The sequence below is a fragment of the Physeter macrocephalus genome, chromosome 11, assembly GCF_002837175.3.
Source record: "Physeter macrocephalus isolate SW-GA chromosome 11, ASM283717v5, whole genome shotgun sequence".
NCBI lineage: Eukaryota > Metazoa > Chordata > Mammalia > Artiodactyla > Physeteridae > Physeter > Physeter macrocephalus.
Window position 1 is genome coordinate 82,678,467 of NC_041224.1, and position 6,779 is coordinate 82,685,245.

Sequence of the window (6,779 nt, forward strand, 5' to 3'; positions counted from 1 at the left end):
CAGCGGCCATGGCACACGGGCCCAGCCTCTCCGCGGCATGTGGGATCCTCCCAGACCGGGACGCGAACCCGGTTCCCCTGCATCGGCAGGCGGACGTGCAACCACTGCGCCACCAGGGAAGCCCCTGTGCCCATTTTAAAGGCAGAGAAACTGAGCTGAGTTTCAGGGATGTTAAGTAACTTGTCTAAGGTCACACAATGGTGGGAGCCAGACGATATTCCAGGTCTTTTCCTAAACCTGTAGAATTTCATGTCTATATCTGTATCATCTATATCTATATACCTATATCTATATCTATCTATATATATACATCTACATCTATCTATATCTATCTCTCTATCTATCATCTATCTATCTATCTATCTATCTATCTATCTATCTATCTATCAATAATTGTCATTTTCTCCAAACCACTGTTGCTTAAAAGATTTCTGGAACCCCTCTGCTTCTAAACCACTTTACAATCCACACGAAAAAAGTCTACCTACTTGCATTATTATCACAATTTGTCTTATATGTGGCCTTAGGCAGCTTTATTTTCATATGATGTAGTTCCCAGATTAAATTCTGCTCACAGTAAACAGGCCCCAGCATCTGACGAATCATTGCCTATGGATTTCTCAAAGCACTAATTACTCAAGAGCAAAGTAAGCTGGTTAAATCCAGCTGAAGGCTTTGCTCTGCAATGGAGGGGCCCAGGTAGAAAGACAACGTGGAATGCCCCCAGTACAATCTGGGTTGTCACACCAGTGTAACCCTTCTGCTGTGTCCCAGGGATGTCTGGAAGGTGTGCAGGTGTGGCTCATTAACCAAACATAAATATATGGAGTCCATGTTGCAGAAAGCCTTCCTTTTCCCATTGAATTCAGTCTGAGCCACATACTATTGGTGCCATCTCCAACAGCTATCTCGTTCTGTCTCCTTTGCTGGAAATGCTGCCTCCGCACATTTTTAGAGGTCATGTGGCAGCTGGGAATGCAGGGTTACCTTACAATAGTGGGGAAACACTTCTTGACCGCCTGCAGATTCAGAACAGAATGACACAGAGCAGCTGGGTTGTAACCAGCAGTGCCTGGAGCTCCCTACCTCTGGACTCACAGCAAGGGAGCTATTTGACTCTTGCATTACCTACACCAGTAGCACACTGCCTGATCACAGGAATTATAACAACAATAAGGTAACATTTACTGAGTACCCAGTATGTGCTGGGAACTTTTCATAGATTATCTCATTTAATTCTCACATCAATGCTACGAGGCAGGTATTGTTATTCCTCCCATTTTACAGATGAGAAACCAAGGTACAGAGAGGTTAAGTAACATACCCAGGGGAGCACAGTAAGTATGATGGAGGCAGAATTTGAACCCAGAGCCATGTGCTTAACCCCTATGCTATGCCAGTTGAATGGGCATCTGGGAACCTCTCTTCTCTTCCCCCCTAGAAAGCCCTATTCTGCCACCTGCTTAGCCAATTCTTCCTGAAGTGGAAAGAGTAATTCCACTGGGAAGTACTCTCAGCCCTTAGGACCTTGGGCACAGAATAGATATCTTCTCATTGGAAGGAGGATGACAAGTTTGTTATTTGGGAAGAAGGAACATTTAGAATGCCTTGTTTCTTTTGGGTTGACAGAGATCCTTAAGCTGAGATCAGCTAGTTATGTCTGCAGAGGGCTTGAGTAGGATGAGAGGTATTGTGTGTGCTAGGGGTTTATGATTCCTGCTATGGTGAATAACAAGACATTACATCCAACAGAGGAAAGGACTTTATTGCTAGGTTGGGTGGCAATGGAGGGCACTACTTTTAAGTAAACTTGGCCTTGAATGTCACCCCATAGGTAAACAAGAGAATGTGTGTTTGGCACATATGATATAAATGGCAAGGAGGGACAGCTATGTGGGATGGTTTTCCATGTCTCCTGCCATCCTGATTACAGTGTGGGAGGAAAGCCCTGTTGCCCTAGGTTGAGGGTAAGCTTTAACTCGGCCCAAATTAAATGGCTGCAGATTATGATTAATTGATTTTGATTAAATTGGATTTTAATATCTATTGCCTATCTCTATAAATGTACTTTCTTGATGAAGGCATTCTTTATGTAGAGGTTTAAAAGAAAAATTGATAAATAGCTTAGCCCGGCTGTTGGATTTCTATTTCCTCTCCAACTCCTGCCTGTACCATTGCTGCCAGCGCTTCTCAGAGCCTTCCTTGAAGCTGTCCTGTTTTACATGTCCTGGTCATTCAGTTATTGGCTCCTTTGTTCACCAGTAAACTGAGGCTTTGGCTAGTGTCGTCCCACGGGAACAGCTCCCTGAGAAGCTAGTTTGGGGAATCTCTCATAATGTGGCCTACTTCCATGCTCTGGAAGCATGTTTCTTGATGGGGGCTCCTGGCCCCTGAGGGCTAATGGTTCTCCCACGTCTCACCAAATGATGCTCTTGGTGAATTAAAGCTGTTCCCATTTTACTCACGGCAGGTTCCAGAGTGCTTTTCCAAGAAACATGCAACCCTGCCTCCACCAAGGCTTGTCTGGGCCTCTACATTTTTATAAAGCACCAACCTATTTGTTTTTCTATTTCCTTCTGTGGCTCCCTTTCTGTTCAAGGCTCTTGGCAAAACTGTGAAGTAACTGCTGCTTTTCTTCCCAGCCTTCCTTGCTGTGTCCCATTGCTCTGTGGAAGCTCTGCAACCGTCTTCCATGGTGAGTTTCCCATTCCTGAGCACCTGCCGTGAGCCAGACCTGCCTTAGCAATGTATATCCTAACACTCATTTAAATTCTCTCAGTAGATCTCTCTGCTGTTTTAAAGAAGAGGGAAATTGAGGCTCAGGGAGGTCAAATAACATTGCTAGTTTCCTCCCCAGTAAGAACGTAGGTTCGGCTCAGGTCTGAAGTCCGCGCTGTGGAGTGTCCCCCTGTAGGCTGTCTCCCACTCCGCCCCCTGACCCCTGTTTTCTCCCGCTCCCTATAACACGTGCTCTCAGCAGCCTCTATTTTCCTAGTCATTGTCATTTGTTCTCATTCATTTTCTATTCCGTTATTTTCCTCGTTGACAGTGCTGCCTCTTTAAAATACAAATCCAATCACATTCCCCCTTAGGATAAAATTATTCCTGGCTTCCCATTGCTTTCCAGACAGTATCCAGGCAAGCACAGCCTCTCGGGCCTGAGGGGCCTTTACTCTCCTCCATTCTGTCCTCTACTCCTCCCCTCGTCCACCAGGGAGGCTCACCCCTTGCATGCCGTACAGAATTGTTGGCAGCCCCTAGAAGATCCCCTGACTCTCTTTTACCATCATTCCTTTCCCTGTGATATTCTCTGCTGCCTAAAATGAGCACACTTCTGCCTGACCTTGAAGATTCAGCTGAGGAGTCGCTGCTCTGGGAAGCCATCTGGGCTGGGCCATTCTGTGTGGAACCCCTCCCTGCAGGACAGCCTGCCCCGGGTTCGGTGCTCTGGAGGGCCCTCCTGCAGCCGGGCCCTGCCTGCCCAGCCTGTGCCCCTCATCTAGACCACGCCCGGAGTGTCAGGACCAGGAATATTCTTCCCAGAGGGCCCCAGCCTGCTTCCAGGGCCTGAGGGGTCAGAGTGACAGCCAAGGGGAGGCCACTTTTAAGGAGAGGAATGTCATGTGAACTTAGGCTTACAGACTGGGTTGGACACGAATAGGCTTGGGAGGCCTTTTGTGATGTCCCATGAAGCCAGGATGGGAACAGAAAGTGGGGATGGTGAGCTGGGGCTGGGAGCACGCCGCTGCTGGGTGCTACAAGTACTAAACATGGCCTGCAGCTACCACAGTGCTTCCTTTCCTCCCTTCCTCCTTCCCTCGCTCTCTTCCTTCCTTCCTCCCTCCCTCTCTCCCTCCCTCCCTCCCTCCCTCCCTCCCTCCCTCCCTCCCTTCCTTTATTGTTGTAAAAAACACCTAACACACAATTTACCATGTTAACCCTTTTCTTTTTATCAATATTAAGAAGGATCTGCTAACACTCGGGGTGCGGCTTTTTCATACAAGGAATTCGGGAGGTGAGACCACACCTGAGTAGCCAAGGCCAGGGAGTTTGATTTTGGTTGAGAGAGAGTAAAGTTTGGATTGGAAGGCCAGCTCCAGGCAGGTGATGGGTGGGGTTGGTCAGAAGCAAGGTCAAAAGACAGGGCCTTTGAATTATTATCAGCACCTTGAAACGAGACTTTCAGGTTCGGGTCCAGAAAGGGTCGTGACGCAGGCTAAATCCTTGCAGGGTCCTATGGCTGCATGTTATGCCAGGAAAACACCTTTCAAACTGCCTTTGCTCACTTTCCAGGCCTGGACTGGGTGTATCCCTGATCAATATACTTTGAGAGACAGTGACAAGCTGGAGTTTTCCAGAGTAGGGTAAACAGGGCTCTGGATGTGTGCCCTGGAAGAGCGGGAGATGTGTGCTCTGAAGAGAAGACTCACTGGGGCCATTAATTTGTCTTCAAATTAATGTTATATATAATTCATAGCATAAAATACTGTGTAACTAACTGGAGAAAGAGCCCTCAATGCACCACGAATCAGAAGAAGCCAGTTACAGAACAGTGTGCTTAGAGTGTCCTCATGTTTTAAAAATGTTAACAAACATATATATATGCATACCTGTGTATGTGTGAGTATTCATACATATATATGTGTGTGTGTATATATATATAAATGTATTGGATACAGTGTTTCAGAAGTCGGGAAGCTTGTAAAACTCAGCTTTTCAGTTTACAAAAATGAATTTTCTTTCATCTCTCCATCCACATTCACCTTAGAACAGAAGTCCTCGTTTCTATGAGGGTAGGAAAACGGAAAACTTGCCACCACAGGGCACTTAATCATTTCTGGCCTGAACTTTGAGCTTTTGGGGGAAATGTCAGTTAATTGAAGGTTGTCACCATGACACTCTCTCCATGAGGTGGTGGCCGTGTGTGTGGTCAGTGAGTGTCTGCTGGCTCCATCCTGGACCTCCCGCCTCCGGGCTGGTCCAGGTGGGCCTGGCCCAGTGTCTGTGCCTGCACAGTGGTCTCTGCCAGGCAGAGATGCAGGTTTCCTTGGGCCATGATGGCTTCACGCTGGTTTCCTGTTGCAGGTGCCTCTCAGAGGTGTGGCCTCGGCTCCTTTCGGCCTCTGATGGTCTTGTATGTGGCACTACCGCCTGGTTTCATCCCCAAGTCAACCACTGACCCCTTGGGGTGACAGAGAGATGCTGGGTCCCTTTCCATGGCCCCTGATCCTCAGGGAATTGATGATTATTGATGATGATGGGATAGAGTGGTCTATCCTCTCATTCTTAACTGGTCAGGGGGACACTTGGGCCAGTGTTCTGACTTCAGAAATCTGAAATCAAGGGGAAGATACAAATCCCCTATATTCAGAGTCACCTTTAATCTCCAGGGAGGGTCTGATTCATCACTCCAGAGGGGGAGGGGCACACTGCTCTTACCCTTCTTTTTCTAACAAGTGACTCCCTGTTCCCCTGCTCTCCTCCATTGTCACTGTATCTACAGTACTGCACTGTGTGAATTTATCACTAGATAGTCAAGGACATGCAGGCTGTTTCCTTTTTCTTTTCCCCTACTACAAACAGTGCCTCTTGAACATTCTTGTACATGTCTCCTGGGGCATATATGCAAGAGTTTCTCTAGGATAGCTTTATAATAAAGAATTTGTCTGATATTTGGCCCCAGTTCCTGACACAGAGCTTCAAAATCCTTTGGAAATTCTTGAGTGATAGGAGTGTCCTTGTTATGCTAATGAGGTAACTCAGGGTGGGTCCATAGATAGTGTCAGGATGGGGACTGGTCACCAGAAAGAGCAAGCACTAGAGAGTTGGGACTTTTAGAGCCCTGACCTCTGGGAGAGGTGGGGGGCTGGAGATTGAATTCAATCACATGGCTAATGATTTACTCAATCATGGCTATGTAATGAACCCTCAGTAAAAACTCAGGATTCTGAGGCTGAGGCTGGTGGATCTTCCTGGTTGGGGAGCACATTGATGTGTGGGGAAGGTGAAGTGCCCTGGCTCCAAGGGGAGTGTCATAGAAGCCTTGAGTCTGGGACCCTCCCAGACCTTGTCCTAAGCCTGTGGGGTCAACACTAACTCCACGTGGTTAGTTTCAGAATTTTACTGCAGTGCACCCAGTTGGGGTGAAACAGCACAAGTGTATATACCTAGGAGTGGAATTGCTGCCAGGTTATTTTCCAAAGCGTTTGACCAATTCACACTGCCATCAGTACTGTATAAATGTTCTGGTTATACAGTACACTGGTTACTCCTTGCCCTATACAAATGGCAGGCTGTCTAACTTATGCCAGTCTGGAGGTACCATTGCTTTCTTACTGTGGTTTTAACTTGAATTTCCCTTTTACCCAAGGAGATTAAATATCTTCTCATACAGTCATTGGCCATTCAGGTTTTCATCTTTTATAAAGTGCCTGTTTATCTGTTTTGCTTATTTTTTTTCTGTTGAAATCAGTAAATAAAATCTATCATCTTTTTCTTATTGATTATTTATACATGATATTAATTTCTGTCTTGACTTTCCACCTTCATTTTGATGTCTTTTGAAGAATTTAAATATAGTAGTGTTTATTAATCTTTTTCTTCATGGTTTGTGCTTTCTAGGTCTTATACAAGAAATAAATCTTTACCTTCAAAGTCTTTTTTTTTTTAAACTACTTCCACACATTTTATTTTATTTTGTTTTTTAACATCTTTATTGGAGTATAATTTCTTTACAATGGTGTGTTAGTTTCTGCTTTATAACAAAGTGAATCAGCTAT